This window comes from Danio rerio, chromosome 25 (assembly GCF_052040795.2).
Source record: "Danio rerio strain M-AB ecotype USA chromosome 25, GRCz13ab, whole genome shotgun sequence".
Lineage (NCBI taxonomy): Eukaryota > Metazoa > Chordata > Actinopteri > Cypriniformes > Danionidae > Danio > Danio rerio.
In genome coordinates this window covers 15,679,873-15,704,645 of record NC_141045.1, presented here as the reverse complement: position 1 = coordinate 15,704,645, position 24,773 = coordinate 15,679,873, and positions in this window count along the sequence as shown.

The window sequence follows — 24,773 nt, the reverse complement described above, 5'->3', positions numbered from 1 at the left end:
CTCTATCGTTGCAAAGAGTGTGCGAGCATTATTTAAGTTGCTGTTTATAAGGCTTGAAAAGAAAGTCTGTCTAGCAGTGTTTAGTTCCATATTAAAGGCATGAAGACTGTCTTTATAGATATTATAATGGACTACTAGTTTCGTCTTTCTCCACATACGCTCAGCTTTTCTGCACTGTCTTTTCATCATTTGTACTCTAGGTGACCTTGTCCAAGATCCCTTTTGCCTGCCAGTCATCTTCTTGACTTTAACAGGAGCGATGTCATTTATGACATTCTCAATTTTAGAATTGAACAAATCAAGGAGAGAATCAACAGAGTCTGCAGATATACTTGGTGCTAGTGATATGGCCTTCATAAACTGCTCACTGGTGTTCTCATTTATGCATCTCTTTCTGACAGAGACAGGTCTGTCTTTAATAGCTGGAGTAGTCACAAGTAGTCACAAGCCGCAAACCCAGAAAAAAAGGTGGTCCCTGATTTTGATGACAGCCTTTCCACAGGATAGTAATAGGCTAATGTAATGTTTATAGCATAATGCAAATCTTGCATTTATGCTAATAAACAAAGGATCAAAAGAAATATTTTAATGCAATTCAAATAAATAAAATATGAATTGATGTTTACTTTGTTTATATTTATATGGTTCAATTATAATGATAGTTATATATATATATATATATATATATATATATATATATATAATTTATTTATTTATTTTTTATATATATATATATATATATATATATATATATATATTTTTTTTGTAGATTAATTTTGTGGCTAAAAAGTATCAGTTCAGGCACCGTTTTAACACCGGTACCGTTTTAAATGTATCGATTTAGCACCGATATAGAAAAAAAAAAACGATACCCAACCCTAGTGATCACCCCCTCAGTGGACTTTTTCGATACCTATAAATCTATTGGATGTCAGATTTTTCACCTGAAATCGAAAAGTTAAGCTTTACAGCGTTATTTAAAATAAGTACTAATACTGGGAGACGAGAGGAAAATTACAGCAGCTATAAGGATCTTAATTTCTGAGATTTTCATGTAATTTGGCGTTTTACTTTAAATGTTTGCTCAATGTAATTACAAAATTCAGACACAAATTGATAAAGTGCAATAAAGGAAACACTTTAAAAATGTATTCTAGATATTTTCATTCCATTAGCCTTTAGTTATTTTTTATTTATTTATTTAAAGTGATGCTATTCCATATATTTCATCAAAATATTGAGGAAACAAATTCAGATGAAATTCTGGCTCGTTCTAGTGTTGTTTGTCAAATTAACCAGTCTCTGGTTCAAAATGACTGTTATGCAGGCGTTGTTCTTTTTACGTGGCCTGACATGTCTCAGTCCCTTTCATGTGATTTGTAAAAGCGTGTTTGTCGGCATCTGCATTGTCTTGTTAGCTTAAAAGCCTTTGACGTTGGAGGTAATAGTTAACATGTCTTTAAAATAATCAAAGATCTGGTAGCAAAGCCCAGCATGTACCACTGTCAGTCTTTCCTCATTAACAAGAGAAGAACAAACCACAGGAAGGAAACAAGACAGTCAAGATGGACTGATTTCCACCAACAATCCCTCATTGTACAGGTTCCTATGTGTATAAGTCTAGTCTGAGCTAATTGAATTTAAAATGAGATCTTCCCTCACGGTTCATTCATTATCCTAAGAGAAGCACAATGGTTAGAAACAACCAACAAGTGAGGATTGTTTAGATGTTGTTCTTCATGATGGAACTATGTTTCCATCTAAACTAAATTAAATAATTGCATAAATAATTTGTTTCCATCCCATAGTTCTAAGGGAACATAATTGTTACTGTCATTTATAAAAATGTAAGTTAACACAACTATTAAATATACAGGTAACTAGCATGTTGCAATCATAAAATTAGTAAAGTTTTTAAAAAACATTTTAAAAATATTATTATGGTTACATTGAAAGATAATTATTATTGACAAATAGATGTGGGCTTGACACTGCACAAAATAATAATGCATCAAAATGGATATTGTTTCTAATCTTTGACTTATCTAAGATAGTTATACTCCAAATTGTATGGAAAATAGTAGATTTTAATGTTAAAAAAAACATTTATGGATAATGTAAACAAACTAATTTAAAATGGTTAAAATCCTTAAAATAAATGATCAGGAAAAAATAAAATTTTACGAACAGTACCAACACAATTTTATGGCAGTTTGTAACTTTTTTATTTAGTAGTTAATTCGTATAAATTTGTACGATCTCATCTGTACAATTTAATATGCTTTGCTTATCCTCCAATAATGATTAGGTTTAGGGGCGGGCTTGGGTGCCACACCTCCTTTTTATAATCATACATTTTCGTAGACTGAACTTACGAATTCATTAATGAATGAATTAGCAACTAAACTGACAAAACATAAAATACTTTTGTTTCCTCATAAGATCAGGCTGAACAGTATAATTTCTTTAACACTTATCATTAGTACTGATTCTGGTAAAGAAATCAATGAATGTGTAAAAACCAATGTTAAAACACTTTTGTCCTCTACGCTGAAACTTGCCTTATTTTTACTCAACTTAACTTTTTTTGTCATCTCAATTTACATCAATGAAACTGACTAAAAATATCAAGTTAAAGTTTGTATAACTTTAAAAAAAAGTTTTTTGCTGAAACGTTTGTAATGTTTTGTATTAGTTTGGATGTGTTGCATTCATATTTCATTCAGAACACATCAGAGTTAACCTACTTTATTTTATATTGACGCACAAGGGTTAATAACATAATACTTATTACAGTATGTTTAGTTATTACATTGAGAGTTCCTACAAACATTTTGCCCTTTTCATATTCCGATCTTGCAACATTATATTGTTGCTGAAACTTGTGTCCTGTTTTTGGTTAGTTTTGATGCCTTTGGACAGTATAATTGTAAACAGTAAAATTGCACAAGAGTTTGTTTGAAAGCACATCGAGACCCACCATTTCAGCGGCCCCATGTTTGCTTTCTTAGAGTATTCTGAGGGTGTTAAAGCTGATTTATACTTCTGTGTCGACAACATGCATTGCAAGCTCTGGGATTGGCCAGCTTGGTATCTTTGAAGAATGTGGGCAGGGCCAGAGTCTCAGGAGAGGAGCAAGCCCGTTGAAGCATGTGTTTAAAAGTGTCAAGTCCCATGGAGGAGCTCCAAATGGATACTTCTTTGTGTGTTTACGTTATGATTAAAGTTGTTGCATGTCTACCAGTTCCCACCTCTGAATGAGCAAGTTTGAACTACTTGTAAAGTAAGGTAGCATTACAGGTAATTCCCGTGTAAACAAAACACCCATGAAGAAACTCAACACAGAGGAACATAGAAACCTCACTGCCAGCTAATGTTTCGGAAGTGTTATTGCAGAGCAACACAAACAACGCAGAAGATACGCAATGCATGAGCTTTGGTTGCAATGATCACTCGAGGCAGAAGTATAATACACATTTTCACACTTATTCAAATGAGACGCACTAAAAAATCAATGGCAGTGGAGTTTTAATGAAAAAAAAAAGTGCAACCCAGGCACATTTGAAATATGTGCTCAGGGATACATTTAAGAGAACCTAGAAATATGTACCCTGGATTACGTGTGATTACAGTTTTTGTTTTCACAAATTCACTAGAGGCCACCATGTACATTTCTGCCAATCTCAATGTATTACATAGTCCTTCTTGTCATTGTGTATAATATATTAGTTTGGTATCGGCTGACCGAACCACCAACTTCTTATCACAAGATTAAATGTTGTCTGAATTCATTCAGTAAATTCTTATCCGATCTCATCTTATCTTCTTTCTGTGAGCTGATATTTAATGCAATATCTCAAATGTGCATAAAAAATATATATGGAGACACAGCTTGTATTTGAGAAAAAGGCTGAAGAGGCCATATACCTGTCATGGTGCTGAGCAGAAGTTTGCTGTTTGGTGGGCAGAGTCTGATGCTCCTCATTCTTTGTGTGTGCTCAGAGAGGGTGGACCCAGTGGGCTTTGATTCTCAAACAGACTCCCTTTCAGCCGCTTCCCCCGAGCCTGGCTCTGAGCTCCTCTGCTCACATCCTCGGAAAATTCGGGAGGAGAAAAAGTTTATGGAAGCGAGCAGTAGTTTATTCACCAGGCCTTTCAGAGCCTTGAGAGTGAGAGTCTATAAGGAGGCAATCAAGCATGTGCTGGGAATAAGCTCAGTTGCCTTCCTACCTGTGACGGCCCCCCTCAAGTGCGGCTAAGAGACTCGTTGAATGGAGGAAAGAACAATAGGCGAGAGGAACAAACAATTCAGAGAAGTCTATCATTCTGTATGCTGTTATCTTAGGCACTGAATAAAAGCAGTCTCCCCCTCTTTCAAGCCGACAGTCAGCACTATTTTAAGGGACCAGTAGCACTCCACAGGTCCCCTTCAGAGGCTTTCAGCAGGTTCATGAGGGCAAGAAGTGCAGTATATTAAAAAAACTGAGATGGTAACTTCACTTGACTGAAGTCACAGAGAAATAAAGTGAGTAGCAAGAGCTAACAAACGTTTTTGAACTGATGAAATTTTGAGGTCCTTTTAACAGAGACTGTGTGAATTACTAAAATAATAATTGTAAGATCCCATCTAAAGGTTCTATACACACCCAAAAATAAATTCTTTGTCATTCTAAAATAAATTCTTCATTATTTACTAACATTGTTCCTAATCCCTTTTACATTATTCAGACCAAAAAACAATTCAACAACTAAAGAGGATTGAGGTTTGGGCTGTCAAGCTTCAAAAAAGAGAAAAGAACACATCACAAAAGTGGTCCAAACAACGGTTGCACCAACGCAATCTTATGGCAGTTCGTAACTTTTTGATTTAGTGGCTAATTCGTATGAATTCGTATGATCTAATTAGTACAATTTAGTTAGATTTGCTCATTACCCAATGACATTTGGGTTTAGAAGCGGGGTTGGGTGCCACGCCTCCTTTTTAAAATTGTAAATTTTAATACGACTGAACTTGTATGAATTAGCCACTAAACTGACATAACATAAAATATGTATGTTTTCTCGTGAGATTGTATTTCTAGTCTTCCAAAGCCATACGATAACTTAATAATTAATTATGAAGATGAAAATAAAATGTTAGAAAATCTGTTGTTATTCTATCTTCAAAAAATCTTCCCTAAAGTCTTTTTTATTTTTATTTTATGTAACCAGAATATCTCATTTTTATAATTGGATGAACTTATCCTAAATTTAAGATCATTTAAAAATGTAACCCAGTAATTGGGTTTGTCCATGTTTTACGCTTGTTTGGTTTTGAGGAACCCAAAACACATCTCAATCATTCTCCACTACATTCTAATTTCTCTTCCTTTCTTCTCATTTTTTTTAAACCAAAAACCCTCTCATGCCTAAGTAATGCCGTCCAAGAACGAAAGCTCTTGTGTAAAGTCGTAAAGCAGGGCTTCCTGGCCACCAGTGCTTTTCCTCACAGATGCACTGGCCCCTGCCTGTGGGAAAAGGGAAACCATGACTTATCTGAACATATGGTTTCCCAATTCAAGTCAAAATGTCTGAGCCCTGTTGCATCTGGTGCCATTTTAGTTGGTTAAAAATGCCACACAGGACTGTGACGAAAGGAGAAGAAACGGAGGAAAATACAGTTATTACACACCCATGGGCTCATTTTTTCAGCTCATTAGCCACTGGCCTCCGTGACCAATTAGGCTTTGTCACCATTGCCGGGGTCATTATGCTCACATCTTCTTGCATGCTCATTCAGCTGTCTTTAGGGAGAAAATAAAAGACAGAGAAAGAGAGCTCATTGATAGAGGCAGGAAAAGGCAAACCCTTATAAATTGATTGAAAATTAGAGAGAAAATGCTGGAATGTGTGGGATTTAGAGATGATGCCTTAATGACCCTTGTCTGGTCATACGTATAGAGTAGCACTTTCACTCAATACACTTGATCTTCAATTGAAAACCTTCAACTTTGCTTCGCTAATACAACAAATTAAAGAAAATAACAAAACCGTCTCACCTGAAGTCAAAAGTTAATCTCTGCTTTAAAAACACAGCAAGCGACCTAAGAAAAAAGCCAGTTGTGAGTTTGCTAAATGCGTTACCTCCCCTGTGCAGGTCAGTTACTGGCCAGTTTGTGTAAATGGGGTCCATGGGGAGAGGGTAGAGCCGGTGTCAATCACAAAGTTAGCCCATACAAAAGGCCATAATTGGCGTGGGTCCACCTCATCCCAGCATCCGAGAGCACTGTTGGCCCCGTGGGGCCTCGTGAACCCCCCACCACCTCCAGACTGACCACAGTCCATTTATCAGGAATGGGGGGGTTGCAGTTTGGCAGCCCCTACACACATTCCCCTGCATAGGCATTGCATAGGACACACACACACACACACACGTTCGACCCAAACAAATATGCTGCAGGGACCGTGGCAGACACACCATGTTACAACAAATTTACAACGGGCGCACCATGGAAATGGCTGGGTCAATATGATGAGTAATGGTGCAACACTGTGCGGATAATATCCATATATTACATGTTTAGCTTCAGTGATCTTCAAAGACCATTTACTGAGCAAATGAAATGAAGGAAACATTAGGAAAGTGATTATGAAAGATCATCATGATATCATATTAATATTAGATTAACAAATCGGCACATGGTATTTAAATATTAGATAGATAGATAGATAGATAGATAGATAGATAGATAGATAGATAGATAGATGGATGGATGGATGGATGGATGGATGGATGGATGGATGGATGGATGGATGGATGGATGGATGGATGGATGGATGGATGGATGGATGGATGGATGGATGGATAGATAGATAGATAGATAGATAGATAGATAGATAGATAGATAGATAGATAGATAGATAGATAGATAGATAGATAGATAGATAGATAGATAGATAGATAGATAGATAGATAGATAGATAGATAGATACATGGGTGGGTTGAATAGATAGATGGATGGATGGATAGGCAGATAGACATATATACAGATGGATGGATGGATGGATGGATGGATGGATGGAGGGATGGATAGACAGACAGACATATACAGATAGATAGATAGATAGATAGATAGATAGATAGATAGATAGATAGATAGATAGATAGATAGATAGATAGATAGATAGACGTATATACAGATGGGTGGGTTGGATAGAATGGTAGATGAATAGATAAATAGATGGATGGATGAATAGAATGATGGATGGATGGACAGATGGTTGGACGGACTGACGGATGGATGGATAGACATATATACAGATGGATGGATGGATGGACGGATAGATGGATAGATAGACACACATATACAGATGGATGGATGGATGGATGGATAGATAGGCAGACATATACAGATGGATGGATGGATGGATGGATAGATAGACAGACGGATGGATAGACAGAAATATATACAGATAGATAGATAGATGGATGAATGGATAAATCGATCAGTAGGGCTGCATCATATTGGAAAACACTGACATTGCGATATTTGAAATAAAGAAGATGACTTAATTAACCGTTTTTTAAACGTAGATTAATACAATCGAACAAATATGCTAATTAAATTAAACAGTGCTTTGTTTTTCATTCTAACAGTATATAATAGCACAGAAGCTCAATAATCAATAGTAAAGCTAGTCTTCATTGTAAAAGTATTAAATACAGTTAATTTTGTTAGAGTAAGGTCCATCAGTTCTTGTGCTCAAATGGTTTAATTTAGCTTGAAATCGTACACAGTCACAGGCCTTAAAAACACCTACAAATAAAAACATTTCACTGTGTCTGGGTTAAACTTTTCAATGACTCCACAAATCACGTGTTCTAAACTGTAGTTCCTGGTTAATTATAACCCCAACTTGACATTGCAGATCCTGTGTCACAATAGTGATGTGACTATTGCTGATGCACACATTGCGATATCGATGCAAAAACTATGTATTGCGCAAGTCAGTTTGAGTCAGAGCGCAGCTCCTCTCAGCAGGCCGTGTGTCTGCTCTCTCTGTAAGTGAATGGAAAGCAGGCTGCAAACAGCAGGTTGAACAGTAGGCTAATTCCCTGTGTTTAATACAAAAGGGCCAATTATATGCTAATCAGCAGATCTCAGCTCCTCATCCTTCACCAGCAGCACAACACAACATTTAGTCATGCTTTCTTTCAGAGGAGCTGACAGTCCTCCAACTGAGCCCGGTTAAAGACCACTCACTACAGACCGATTGCTCAAATGAAGAGTCTGCTAATGAGGTGGAAAATGACTTTATTGAGGATATAGTGGAAATTAGCAACATATTCAAACTAAATATTACATCAATTGCATTAGAATTCAGGCTAAATGTGTATTGAAGAAGAGCTGAGTGAGGTGGTGAGTTGGATTAATGTATATTAATTATTATTTTTGTTTAATCATGTAGATAACTATTTTTAAATAAAATAGTAATTTTCAGCTTAATGTGCTTGATATTTTGTTATTTGATGCAATCGAATTCAGATTATTTTCCAAAACACATTATGGGGCTCAAACTTGTCATCTAGAGACAAGTTGGTTAGAAACAATTGATTAATTTGATTTACAAAATTATAATAATACAAATAATTAGAAATAATTTTTTAAAATAATTATCAGCTCAAGAATTATATTTTGAAATATATAATTTTGAATATGTTTTTATGTCTTGCACTTCATATTTTCATATTTTTTATAGTATATGTATTAATTCCGGAATTTTTACCATAAACCGACATACCAACCATTTGGTAGAGGTTGATATAATAGAAATTATGGCATGTGTTAAAGAAATGCATTGAGTGTTTTAAATAGCATCATAAGGAGGTAAGAAATGCAATTCAAAAATGTTTTTCTTGGTGGGGCAGTTAAATAAATAATTTAAAATTAAAAATTTATTTAATTATGTAAAAAAAAGGGTCATATATTTGACATCTAATGCAATGCAATAAACTTAATTTTTAAAGTTCTGTTAAAAATCCAAATTCCATTTGAAGCCCAAAAATATCAGCCAGAGACAGGTACAATTAATAGTTTTGTTTAAAAATACAAACATTGATTACAAAATATAAATTATTAAGCTTCAAAATGTAGTAGTAATAGTTCAATTTTAAAACAAGAAATATTTTTTTTTTAGATCTCATGGCAATTTGTAACTATTTGATTTGTGGGTAATTCATATGAATTTGTACGATCTCATTCTTACAGTTTAGTACGATTTGCTTAACCCCCAATGATGGTTGGGTTTAGGGGTGGGGTTGGGTGCCACACCTCTTTTTTTAAAATCATACATTTTCATACGACTGAACAAAACGTAAAATACTTAAGTTTCTTTGTGAGATCAGGCTGGAATAATAGTAAAATGCAATAAAATGTAGAAATGTTGTGATTTAAATGTCAAAACAGCCAAACAATATCAGCTAGAGAAAGTTAACTAATAAGAATTATTAGTTATTTATAAATTTAAAAAAAAGATATTTAGTCCTGCTTAATTTGTGTGTTATTTTGTTATCTAATGCAATAAAATTAGGAAATGTTTTGTGTTTTTTTCTTTCTTAAGAAATGAAATTGTTGATAAATGTAGATAATATTTCTTAAATTATTATAATGAATGTTTTCTTATATAACGCAATAAAATGGATAAATTGTTACGTGATTTAAATGTCCAGATTGATTTGGAGCCAAAAATATCAGTTAGATACTATTTAGCTCAAGGAAAAAAATTTTTATATAAAATATGTACACCTTAATATTTTGTCATCTAATGCAACAAAATTAATAATGTTTAAAGTTGTGCTAAATGTCCAAATTGCATTTGGAGCCCAAAAATATCACCAGAGCAGGTGCTTAGAAGTACAATTAATTATTTTGTTTAAAAACGTAATAATTATTAAGCCTCAGAAATGTATATAGTAATATTTTACAACAGGAAATAATATTTTTTCACTCTAATCAACAATATTTCACGCAATTTTTAACTTTTTGATTTAGTGGCTGATTCGTATGAATTTGCATGATCTCATACGTACAATTTAGTACAATTTGCATATCCCCCAATGACGGTTAAGTTTAGGGGCGCGGTTGGGTGCCACACCTCCTTTCTAAAATTGTTCATTTTTGTACAACTGAACTAGTATGAATTTGTACAAATGAGCCACTAAACTGACAAAACCTAAAATGCTTACATTTCTTCTTGAGATCAAGCTGGCCTAGTAAAATGTTTGTTATCTAATGCAATAAAATGTAGAAATTGTGTGATTTAAATGTCAAAATATCAGCTAGAGACAGTTAACCAATAATTAGATATTGATAATTATTTAAAAAAAAAAAAAAGATATTTAGTCCAGATAAATTTGTGTGTGATTTTATTATCTAATGCAACAAAATTAAGAAATGTTTGGTGTGGGGTTTTTTTTCTTTCTAAACGGATGAAATCGTTGATAAATGTAGATAATATTTCTTAAATTAATATAATAAACGTTTTCTTATCTAACGCAATAAAATGGATAAATTGTTATGTGATTTAAATGTCCAGATTGATTTGGAAATATCAAAAAAATAAATTGGAAAAATAAATATATACTTGGTACACCTTAATTTGTTCGATATTCTGTTATCTAATGCATTTAAATTAAGATTTTTTATGTGTGTGTATGTGGCTTAAACGTCCAAATGTCTTTTTGATTCCCTGTTTTGCTTTGTCCCTTACCAAACTGATCGAAGTCGTTTTATATTGCATATACTAATCAAATCAAAAGAATAAACTGCTAAAATTCACTTTCACTCTCACAAAAATCAAAACCAGCAACAGTAACAAAAAAAAACAACAACAACACACCATCATCTGATGGGAAGTGAGTTCAACTTGTCTTGGCAAATCATTAGCAACCCTTTGTTTTTCTTCCTAAAACCAAACAGCATGCCTTACCCTCTTTCATCAGCCGGCCCAATTGTTTTAATATGAACTTCCTCGAGTGTTTTCATGAACATCTCCACCCCTAAAGACCCCAAGAGTCTTTCTTAATCAAATGTACATTTACTAGTCGCTTGACTTGAGACATCTGCCCTAAGCAACCAGTCAATATTGTGGAGCTCGCGGTTCAAAGCAGTCAGTTCATTAGCTGTGTCAGCTTTACAACCAGAAGGTAATGGGTTTGAAAGTGAGCAACGACAATGCGCCGCAATGCAGGCCTCATTTAATAGTTATTTATCACCAGCCAAAAGCCCTGTTTAACCTTTGGCCAGCGCAGACCTCCCTTCCTCACTCAAAGACTCTATTGTGAGCTCCCCGGGGTCTCTGACTGTGTGAAGAAGCAGAGGATGATCTAGTTAAAGTCACTTTATATTACTGGCCATATCATTAGAAGTCCAGATAGGCACTTAGATGAAGAGCGGAGTGTGGAGAAAGATTGTTACAAGTTGCTAATGTTACAAGTGTAATGAGTAGAATTTTAGTTCAATTAAAGTCCTTGTCTTTCAATGTTTTTGTTGTTTCTGTTGTTGGTATTATTTAATTCAGTGGTTCTCAAACTTTTTTCATCAAGTACCACCTCAGAAAAAAATTGTCTCTCCTAGTACCAACAAAATGAGCAGTATTGAAATACAGTAGCGTAGTAGACCCAGTAAAGCAGCTACAACTCTGCACAGGTATAAAAAACAAGGCAGAATACCTCAGAAATATAGGCTATATGTCCTATATGGCATATTATATCCATAATTTTTGGTCAATTTTGAAATGTGTGTAGGATGTACATGACATATTTCATTCCTCTGCGTACCACTAGAAGGAAGCCCACGTACCACTAGTGGTACATGTACCACAGTTTGAGAACCACTGATTTAATTGATTCTATTGAAATTGATTCTTCTATTTTTATAAGTCTTGTTTTATTGTAATATTTTATTTATAAAATTTTGCTTGTGTATTTACTGTAAAATCATTATTTTTTACTTGACTATAAATATTACAGTTTTTCTCAGTCGCTTTGGTGCGTTTCTCACAACAATAGTGCATTTTTGCACAACATTTAATGATTTTCTCAAAACAATTAGTACAAACTGCAAAACCTAGCTGATAACCTGCAAAAGCGCGTCACATGCTCAAAATGGATAGTTCATTCCTCAAAAGCAAGTATTGATGTCAATCAAAGTGTCAGTATCATCAAAATGAAAAGTCCTGACACCGTTGTTTATGAGGAAGATAGTCAAATGGCTTAGTCATGTTTTCATTATGACAGTTTACTTTAGTCTATCATCTGCTTATGTCATGTCAGTCAAAATTAACTAAACTTGTAAATGCTGAAAAGTCATTCCATATAAAACTAATAGTCCTCATTTCATTACTTGAATCATTATATACAAAAATGTTGAACTAGCTGTCAAAATCTGTCAAGCTAATTTTTTGTAACAAATTTAAATGTTTATTTTCCTGAAAATGTCTTTAAAATTGAACAATTTGATGAATAATTTACAGACCTGTGTATGTTGTAGGCTCAGTTCCAATATGTACTGCAATATTGTGTACAGTTGTGCACAGCTCAACCTAAAGGGAGTTTATGTTTGTTGTAAATAAGGGGGTGTTTATTCTTTTGCACAATGCTGTGAATAAATTAGAATTGCAAAGAGCATCTGCAGTAAAAATGTGAAACATACATATTCAGTGTCTTGTACTCAGATACCTCACTAAATGCAGTGATGTCTAACTTTGTTGTAGTTTTTAAATGGCTGTGCAAATAGTATATAGTGCTGTCTTGAGCATTTTTAGCAAGTGTCACCAAAATCTGACTTTTTTTACATTAAAAAAATGTAGAGAGTAAACTGTCATAATAAAAACTTGACAAAGCCATTTGACTTTCTTGTTCATAAACAACGGTGTCAGGACTTTTCATTTTGATGATACTGACACTTTGATTGACATGAATACTCGCTTTTGAGGAATGAACTATCCATTTTGAGCATGTGACGCACTTTTGCAGGTTATCAGCTAGGTTTTGCAGTTTGTACTAAATGTTTTGAGAAACTCATTAACTGTTGTGCAGAAATGCACATGTATAGACACAATGAGCGACAGAACAATGGACATTTAGATGCATAGATAGATAGATAGATAGATAGATAGATAGATAGATAGATAGATAGATAGATAGATAGATAGATAGATAGATAGATAGATAGATAGATAGATAGATAGATAGATAGATAGATAGATAGATAGATAGTTGCATGTATGTTTTCTATTTCTCAAATTGTCAGACCTGCATTTTATGTTATTGACGTTGTAAACGAATGTACCCCAACGTCATGGGGATGTTGGATTTCGTTTGGAAATGAAAATCGGGTTGTCGTCAAAACTCAACATCAGGCTGATGTCAATGTCCAATGTCCAACCTAAAATCAACCAAATATTAACGTCTAATCATGTTGCACCTTGACATTATGTGGACATTACCACTATGACGTCTATCAGATGTAGGATTTTGGTCACTTTCGTTTTTTTTGGTTTGCATGTTCTCCCTGCGTTCGCGAGGGTTTCCTCCGGGTGCTCCAGTTTCCCCCACAGTCCAAAGACATGCGGTACAGGTGAATTGGGTAAGCTAAAATTGTCCGTAGTGTATGGATGTGTGTGTGTGAATGAGTGTGTGTGGATGTGTCCCAGAGATGGGTTGCGGATGGAAGGGCATCCGCTGCGTAAAAACGTGCTGGAGAAGTTGGCCGTTCATTCCGTTGTGGCGACCCCGGATTAATAAAGGGAATAAGTCGACAAGAAATGAATGAATAAATCAACGCAATTGACGTCATTATTGGTAATCAAAATAACATCCTTAGATGCTGACTAGACATTGAATTTAGTTCTCCTGACGTCATGATATAAATCTATTAACAGCTTATGATCTTGTGTGCCTGCTGGGTGTTTTCAACTCAAAATGTTCTTAATGCTAATCTGATGTAAAAACAAAAAAAGTCAGCTGCATGTGAATGGCACACAGGGACACTTTTTGCTCTTGTTTTCCGTCAACATTTAAAACCTCGTGACTAAATTAAGGAGCGCCAATGTAATCGTGCACACCAACGCGCAAAACGCCAGGTGCAAAAGCGTCATTTTTAAAGAAACGCCTCAGGCTTGTTTTTTTGTTTTTTGTTTTGACGCACTGCATCAAAACCTTCTACTCCAAACACACACACACACACACATACATATATATATATATTTTTTTGGGGGGGGTGACCTAAAAACGTAAAACTTGATATTCAGCCACTCTGAAAAGTTATTAAATGAACAAAAGTAAAATTTGCTTGAAAAAAATATGTCTTGAAAATGTCTGATAGTCTAATTTCTTTGTTAAAAATGACTCGCCATGCCCTTCTGGCTTTTGGCGGGTGTTTTGGCATCCTAGCAGCAGAAGCATCATGTCTAGATATTTTCTAGTGATCTAATGAGTTCGCTTCTGTTAAGTAGCTTAATGACAGCAGGACAATACGGATGCTTGGTGTGGTCCATATGGACCGCATGAGTCTTTGGCAGCACCCTCTGCACTTTATTAACCACTATGTCTTACCAGCGCTTAGTAAACTGTTTAGTTAACAAAGCTCTGGCAGCAAGAAGAAAAAAGGGGGTCGGCGTTGAAAATGTGAACAGTTGGTGCGATGTAAAGACACTGTTTTCAGTGGAGGGCATGACAGAGCTTCCCCCCCACCCTATGTGCCTTCAGTCAACGCCACTCCGCCCCGTCCTTACAAGGCCTGGCTTAGTCACACCAGCTGCCTGGACCATTCTTCAGCCCTCGAGCTGCCCCCTGTCATGACCAGCGGTGCGTTTCCCAAACCACAACATAACCTGCTGCTCAACTATCATAACTGCAGTGCAAAAACTTTAAACTTTAAACTACTTTTATTTTTTGTTGTGTTTCTAGTGCGAATACCCAAAATTTTCTAAACAAGCAAAACATATTGTCTTGTTTTAAGAAATAATATACCAAAATTAAGATTAGTTTTTTCCTAAAACAAGATTATTTTGCTTACCCCATTGGCAGATTATTTGGCTTGTTTTAAGGAAAAACTCACTTAATATTGGCATATTATTTCTGAAAGCAAGACAATATGTTTTGCTTGCCTGGAAAATTCTTCTTGATATAAGAAGTTTTAGATATTTTTACTAGAAAGAAGACGAAAATATCTAAAAGTAAGAAAAGCATTTTTGCAGCGTACACTCAAAAAAATATATTTATTTACTTGTTCAAACTACTTAATTAAAATCAGCTGAAATAACACAATTCTTGAGGTTTTATTGGGACAACTTATTTTTTTATGTTCCATCTACATAAAAAAAGTTATTTGTTTTCTTTTCGGCTTAGTCCCTTTATTACTGTAATCGGGGGTCGCCACAGCGGAATGAACCGCCAACTTATCCAGCATGTTTTTGCGCAGTGGATGCCCTTCCAGCCACAACCCATCTCTGGGAAACATCCACAAGCACACTCATTCACACACTCATACACTACGGACAATTTAGCCTACCCAATTCACCTGTTCCACATGTCTTTGGACTGTGAGGGAAACCGGAGCACCCGGAGGAAACCCACGCAAATGCAGGGAGAACATGCAATCTCCACACAGAAACGGCCAACTGACTCAGCCAAGGCTCGAACCAGGGACCTTTTTGCTGTGAGGCGACAGCACTCAATTTATAATCCAACTTATTTAAAGGGATAGTTCATCCAAAAAAAACTCCATCATTTACTCTACCTTCATTTGTTCAAAAACTGTTTGAGCTCTTCTGTTGAACACAAATGAAGGTTTTTTGTTGTTGTTGCTGGCACACATTGGCATCCATAGTCACTTGTTTTCCTTTTATGGAAGTTCATGGATCCCAGCAATCACTATTATTTATAAAAAAAAAATTCTGTTCAACAGAAGAAAGAAACTTGTAAAAATTTAAAACTATATAAGAGTGAATTATGAGGCAATTTTCATATCTGGGTGAACACTTCCTTTAGGTAAGTGTTCTGGGTAGGGATGTACAATATATCGGTGACCATATCGATATCGTCCAATAAATGCTGTTTTTATTGCTTGTGTTATTGGTCCGATATCAAAATTAGGCCAATATATTTTAGCCAATAATAAATTTTAATGATTATTTATTATTTCAGGGAGTTATTGCACAGAACTCCCTTCTTTGAGCACGCATCGAAACTTGTTCAGACTTGTCCTGCTTTTTTCAGTTTATTCAAGACAACTTGTGTTTATATAATGTTATTATTTATAGCTATATTATTTATTACATGCATATTTTTATTTGTTTTATTTAAAACAAGCTTAGATTTGTCCACCTGTCAGGTTTTGGACCATACGGGGCATAGCATGTGTGTTCGGATATAACTCAGTTTTTTGACCACACTTCGTTATTATTGTTCATTTATTTGTTTGCTGGAAATTAGAACTGAATTTAGAAATAATTTTGAAAAAAATGTTTGAGCTTAACATACTAAATTAATTAGTTAGATTATATAGTTAGATATATATATATATATATATATATATATATATATATATATATATATATATATATATATATATATATATATATATATATATGTACATATGTAAATTATAGATAATATATTTACGTAACAGATATGTACATTCTTGTATTTCTAATTTTTGCAATATTTTGACATGTATGACATATTTTATACGTGTGAAATCCATATGAACTACTTTGTCACATATGTAAATTGCATATAAAGAGTTCAGATGCAAAAAATTCTAAATTGAAATTTAGAATCTAAAAATTTTCCATCTGAAATGAGCATTTTTATCAGGCTCCTGTATGTTCAGTAATATCACTTTTATGGCAAATAAATAACTCCTTTTCCTGATCTTTATAGTGTAAAATCTCAACATAAGCAATGGAGGCTGAGAAAAATGTTCATTTTCGATGGAATTTGAAGACAGCACTTTAGTCAAAAATCTTGGAAAGACCCTTCTGTCAATGCGAATCTAGACCTGATATTGGTCTGCTGTGATTGGGCTTTCTTGCATTCAGTAATGTAAAATATGAAAACATGGTCTGCAAAAGTGGCACATGGATTATAGAATATATGAAATAACAATAATAATATAATATAAGAATATAAATATTTTTATTCAAAATATGGAGGATGAAAACTGCTTACTTTTATAGAATAAACATAAACATTAGACTTTTACAAACCAATAACAAATAAATCCAGAAAATTCTGAAAAAAAGAGAAATGTCAAGTGGTCTTTTATTTAATACGTTTTTTCAAGAGCTGCATAATACACAATATTATACAATTATATGACATATAATCAAATGAATTTTATTATTAATAATAATCAGAAATTCCAGGACAGATGTTTAGTCAGCTATTCTGAAAAAGACAGCAAGAAAAAAACCTCACAATACATTCAAAACAGACTCCATTTACACTCTCACAATAATCCTTTCCTCCCCCGACCGAATTTGCTACATTTCAATTTCCTTTGAAGTAGTTTTTCGGCACATTTGATGGCGAACGCTTGGAAAGCACAGCATTATGAGCGCAAGAATAGAGCTTTTTTTTTTACGAGATTTCTGATCAACTCATTCCCTCAAGAGTCACTTGAAAAATCCACACTATTTGGCTACTATGTGCGAGCCATGCTAATACTTGAAGGCATTCGCTTTGTAGTGCTTAGGTTTAGTAAGCATCAAGAAGTAGAGGAAAAATCCAAACCATCCACTAAGCAAACAGAATGAACTAATGGATCAGTCGTTTCTCCTCCCATTTCAATTATCCAGAGCCAATGCTAAGAATATGAGCACACCGCTAAACGCTAATGCTAATACAGATAATCCCTTACATACATATACATGTCACATTTAGCCACCCAGGCAGTCGGAGAGCGCGATTTGAGACATCCTTCACGTTAATGAGGAATATGTAAATGCTGCGGAGCTTATGAGATTACCAGTGGTTTGATAGTTATTACAGGTGTTAGTAAACCAGAGTTAGCAGGCTAGTTAATGCTGGTCCTTTCAGAGTCTGATTGATCCCTCAATGCGGCTGTTTGCTGGGCTGAATTGGGCTGTGGTGGGTCCAGATTGTGGGCTCAAATACTCAAAGGTGCCAAGTTGACCCAGTTTTCTCACATTTTTAGACTTTTCTTTGGTTTGTTTGGCCTCCGAGCAGTGCTGATAGAGTTTCTTTGCCAAGAAAAAAAGGAAGATTTATTTTGACAGATTGAGCAATTTATAATGAGCTGAGTAAATTTATAAATACCAATGCAATTATGTATTTTAATATTATTATGTAAAATAGAAGTTTAAAAAACAAAAATTAATAAATAGCCTATAATAAATATAAAGTACAAAATTATACACAAAATTAAGAATGTGTCATTTTAACAAATAAATTAATTATGCTATACATTATCTATAGCTACATAATTATATTATATAGCTATATTAATTTACATATATATATATATATATATATATATATATATATATATATATATATATATATATATATATATATATATACATTTGATTATTTATAAATTTCTAATATCTATCTATTTTTTATTTATTTATCTTTAAATTTTATTACAAATTAATGATATGATTAGAGAAATTATTATGACATAATAACATTAAATATTAAAATGACATTATTAAATTCACACATATTTATATACATGCACATTAAATACCAATATTTATTTAAAATTGTTCTGTATGTATATAAGTAGTACATATTTAAAATGAATAATTTATTACATAGTTCATTCATTTTTTTTCGGCTAAGTCCCTTTATTAATCTAGGGTCGCCACAGCGGAATGAACCGCCAACTTATCCAGCAAATGTTTTACACAGCAGATGCCCTTCCAGCTGTAACTCAGTACTGGGAAACATCCATACCCACTCATTCACACAAATACACTACAGACAATTTAGTTTATTCATTTCACCTGTACCGCATGTCTTTAGACAGTGGGGAATACTGGAGCGCCCGGAGGAAACCCACGTGAACATGGGGAGAACATGCAAACTTCCACACAGAAATGCCAACTGACCTAGCAGGGACTCGAACCTACGACCTTCTTGCTACGACCTTCTTGCTGTTAGGTGACAGCACTAACTACTAAGCCAACGTGTCGCCCATAGCTATAAAAATCCTGTAATATTCATATATTATAATTTATATTGATTTATATTTTTACATATATATTATATAAGTACTACAGATTATTATTTACTACATATATCTTCTATTAATTTTGTATTTAAAAAGTAAAAATCTTAAATTATGCTGACTTTAGTTAAAATATGAAATTATTACATGAATTACATTAAACCTAACAGATACAAAACAATTATATATTAGTAAACATAAGTTTTACAATACATTAAATAATATGTGTTTTACCATTTTGTTTAAATATTCAATTAAGATTTATTTTTTATTTCAGAAATTATTCCGTAAATATTTGAATCATACTCATACAATACACAATTTATAAATGCTATAATTCATTCATTCATTTTCTTTTCGGCTTAGTCCCTTTATTCATCTGGGGTCACCACAGTGGAATGAACCGGCAACTTATCCAGCATATATTTTACGCAGCGGATGCCTTTCCAGCTGCAACCAATCTCTGGGAAACATCCATACACACTCATTCTCACACATACACTACAGACAATTTAGCCTACCCAATTCACCTGTACCGCATGTCTTTGGACTATGGGGGAAACCGAAGTACCCGGAGGAAACCCACACAAACGCAGGGAGAACATGCACACTCCACACAGAAATGCCAACTGACCCAGCCGAGGCTCTAACCAGCGACCTTCTTGTTGTGAGGCGACAGCACTACTTACTGCTGAATGCTTTATTATAATATAATATAATATAATATATTATAATATAATATAAACTAATATAATATAATATAATATAATATAATATAAAATAATATAATATAATATAATATAATATAACATTTAAAAATATTAATGTTTTATGCAAGTCTTATATAAAAAAGATATGCATGCTATATTTTTATTAATTTTTAAATATCAGTAAAGTAACTATATATACAAATGTAAAATCTCAATTGAGCAATATTTATCCAATATAATAAACAATACAGTCTATCTAGAACAGGGGTGGCCAATCCTGTTCCTGGAGATCTACCTTCCTGCAGATTTCAGTTGCAACCCTTATGAAACACACCTGTCTGTAATTATCAAGTGGATTTTTAGGTCCTAATTAATTGGTTCAGGTGGGTTTGATCAGGGTATGAGCTGAACTGTACAGGAAGGTAGATCTCCAGGAACATGATTGAGCAACCCTGATCTAGAAAGTATTCATAGCGCTTCACCTTTTCCACATTTTTTAATGTTACAGCTTTATTCCAAAATGAAATACCTTCATTTATTTCCTCAAAATTCTACATACAATACCTCATAGTGACAATGTGAAAAAGAAATTTTTGAAATTGTTGCAAATTTATTAAAAATAAAAAAAACTGAGAAATCAGATGTACATATGTATTCACAGCCTTTGCCCAATACTTTGTTGATGCATCTTTGGCAGCAATTACAGCCTCAAGTCTTTTTGAGTATGATGCCACAATTTTTGCCCATTCCTCTTTGCAGTACCTCTCAAGCTCTGTCAGGTTGTATGGGAAGCGATGGTGTACAGCCATTTTAAGATCTCTCCAGAGATTCTCAATTGGAGTTAGGTCTGGCCACTCAAAAACATTTACCGAGTTGTTGTGAAGCCACTCCATTGATATTTTGGCGGTGTGTTTTGGGTCACTGTCCTGCTGTAAGATTAATTGTTGAGTCTAAAGTCAGGAGCACTCTGAAGCAGGTTTTCATTCAGGATGTCTCTGTACATGGCTGCATTCATCTTTCCCTCTATCCTACCTAGTCTTCCAGTTTCTGCTGCTGAAAAAACATCCCCACAGCACGATGCTGCCACCACCATTCTTCACTGTAGGAATAGTATTAGCCTGGTTATGATCGGTGCCTGGTTTTCTCCAAACGTAATGTCTGGCATTCACTCCAAAGAGTTCAATTTTAGTCTCATCAGAGCAGAGATGACCAGACCAGAGGCTTCCGTCTGGCCTCTCTAACATACAGGCCTGATTAGTGGATTGCTGCAGAGATGGTTGTCTTTCTGGAAGGTTCTCCTCTCTCCACAGAAGTACGCTGGAGCTCAGACAGAGTGACCATTGGGATATTGATCACCTCACTGACTAAGGCCCTTCTCCCCTGATCACTCAGCTTAGATGGCCGGCCAGCTCTAGGAAGAGTCCTGGTGGTTCCAAACATCTTCCACTTTGGGATGATGGAGGCCACTGTGCTCATTGGAACTTTCAGAGCAGCAGAAATGTTTCAGTAACCTTCCCCAGCAGTGTGCCTCGAAACAATCCTGTCTTGGAGCTCTACAGACAATTCTTTTGTCTTCATGCTTGGTTTGTGCTTTGACATGCACTGTCAACCCTGGGACCTTATATAGACAGGTGCATGCCTTTTCAAATCATGTCCAATCAGCTAAATTTACCACAGGTGAACTTCAATGAAGCTGCTGAAACATCTCAAGAATAATCAGAGGAAACAGAATGTACCTGAGCTCAATTTAGAGCTTCACGGCAAAGGCTGCAAATACTTGTGTACATGTGATTTTTCAGCTTTTTCATTTTTAATGAATTTGCAACAATTTCAAAAAATCTTTTTTAACATTGTGATTATGGGGTATTGTATGTAGAGTTATGAGGAAGTCAATTAATTTAATCTATTTTGGAATAAGGCTGTAATAAAAAAAAATGTGGAAAAGTGAAGCGCTTACGGATGCACTGTAGATAATATGATACATACTCATACATGTCTTTAATAAATGTTGACACACACAGGTGAAGAGGTGGGATGCTAGTAGAATATTGCACGGCTTTCAGCCAATTTAATGCAAAAACCTGAAAAGGCTGTTGTATAAATTAATAAATAGACACACACATGACATCCCTATTTTTCCTTTCATATGAATTCAGTTCTATTGACACACACATTTCTTTCTTCTTCTAGATGCAAATAAATCTAAATTCTCAGCTCCTCTGTGAAAGTATCCGTCTGATATTTCCTTCTCGCTTTTGGAAAAGAAGTCATTAAGATTATCCAGACATGACAAAAGAATGATTTTGCAATGGCAAACAAGAGTGTCAAATCAAACAGAGATCTGCAAAAGAGGCTTTGTTGAGTTGCTGAGCTTCATACCAATTTGGAGATTTCCAAGCTCTCTTTTCTTAGTCTTTTTAATCACTGGACTTGTTTGAAGAGCACAAAAGCTCTAAATATGACAAGAACAAATCAAAGAAACATTATGTAAGATTCGGCAACTCTGAAACTCTTTACTAAAAAACTGTATTTACAACTATTTGGCCATAAAAATGAGACATTATGTGTTATTATATTAGTAATGCACTATTTTTCAATAATCTGAACCAATTTGGAAGATAATAAAACAGCATGAGAGCTGCAATTTGCAAACGTATTTGTACTATTTAAGTATTAAAAATGTTTGTTTGCTAATATGGACAACAAGTTATTTGTTACAAATTCAGGCCAGTAGCCAGGGGCAGTTCGGATGGTTCGGAAGACCAACCCCTCACTGACAAAGGTCCAAAATTTGTCCCGTACATGAGCTTATTTGTTCTAATTAAACTGCTGTGCCATCATAAATTGTGAAAAAACCTCTTAGAAGAATTCTTTAAGACCGAGAAGAATCTGATGTAAGTGACGTCATCTTTCACTGCTGACCTACTGCATTGTTGTTAAATAGCAAAAACATTTTACTCTTATTCAAAATCTTGGACCTTATTCTTGAAAGGAAAAAATGATCAATAAAAGGTGTGAAGCGCCAACAGCTCAATTTGAAGTATATAAAAGTTTATTTTCATTCCAATTAGGCTATTGTTGCTATTACATTTTAATGTAATTTTTATAAGAGAGGCTATTATTATTATTACGTTTAAATTTTTTATTATTCAAGTGGCCAAATTCTGTCTGAGTAAAGTTGAATGTGCTGGCTAGTTTGTTATTAGTATAATAGATAACAATAGGCTACTTAGCTTTAATAGGCTGTTTTTAATTTAAAACTTTAACAGATTCGTTTTTTTTTCCCTAATGATATATGATGTGATAAATTTGTATTTTAAAAATAATATGCATAAATACTTTTTTTTTCTTATTTTATTATTCCAGATCTTTAGGAAATGTTTTTAGTACATCAAAAAGTGTGGTTATGATGAACACCTGACAAGCTAATGCAGAAAAAATAGTGCTGTTACTAAAATGCTATTTAAACCTCATAGTTAAATAGAAAATGAGGCAAATAACTGCAAAAAGGTCAAATTTTTTAGATAAAAGAACTACTCCTGGCAACGGGCATGGAATTATTTTTACTATTATTAATTTATTACTTATTTATATGAATTACTAATTACATCATATCAGATTTTAACTAAATAAAATGTAACATTTTATCAAAATGCTAAATAAATAAAAAAAAATCATATATTAAATATATCAAGTACTATATTTTGTAACATGATGTATATATGAATAATATATGTATTATATTAAAATGTATATTTGTGTGTTATGTTTTGTTGTATTTGTACTATTTAAGTATTAAACATACAGTTAAGGTCAGAATTGCTAATCCCCCTTTGAATTTTCTTTTTTTATATATATATATTTCCTAAATGATGTTTAACAGAGCAAGAAAAAATTCACAGTATGTCTGATATTATTTTTTCTCCAAGAGAAAGTCTTATTTGTTTTTTTGTTTTTGTTTTTTAGCTAGAAAAACCCTAACCTGCCTATAGTTGACCTAATTAACCTAGTTAAGCCTTTAAATGTCACTTTAAGCTTTATAGAAGTCTTTTGAAAAATATCTAGTCAAATATTATTTACTATCATCATGACAGAGATAAAATAAATCAGTTATTAGAAATGAATTATTAAAATTATTATGTTTAGAAATGTGTTGAAAATCTTCGTTAAACAGAAATTGAGGAAAAACTAAACATGAACAAATAATTCATGTATACAATTATAATATAGAATTTATTTATTACTGTCATTTTAAAATTATTATTATTACTATTACTACTAGACTGATTTATAACTTTATATATAAACATTTTATAATACTAATTATATGATTTCATATTTTAACCAAATCAAACATTTACTGTGTGAGTGTCCAAATAAAGCCATCCTTTTTACTTCATGGAGCTACTATATCAGCACTGTGAAAATGAAGCATTTATTATTCAGATCCGTGTGATCATAATTACTGTGAAAATGCATTGCACATTCATGGGAAAACCCACTTAAATAGTCTTAGATGGCTTAGAGAATTATGAATTGCAAACAGTTTCGCTGCAGGATCCGCGCGGACATTGCCCTCTGCTGGAAGACAAACAAAACACAACATCGGACAAAGCATCCTAAAGTTTCTCATGAACACTAAATTAATACAAGAGGACGATTATTGCTTTAAAAAATAACTGGTAATGCAATTTTACAGCGGTATATTTCATTTTTATAGGAAAATATTTAGGAAAACATATTTAAATTATTTAAGTCTTTAATTTCCATGGTCATTGCTTTAGATTGTTTACATTTGTTCAAAGATCTTAAAATGTTTAAT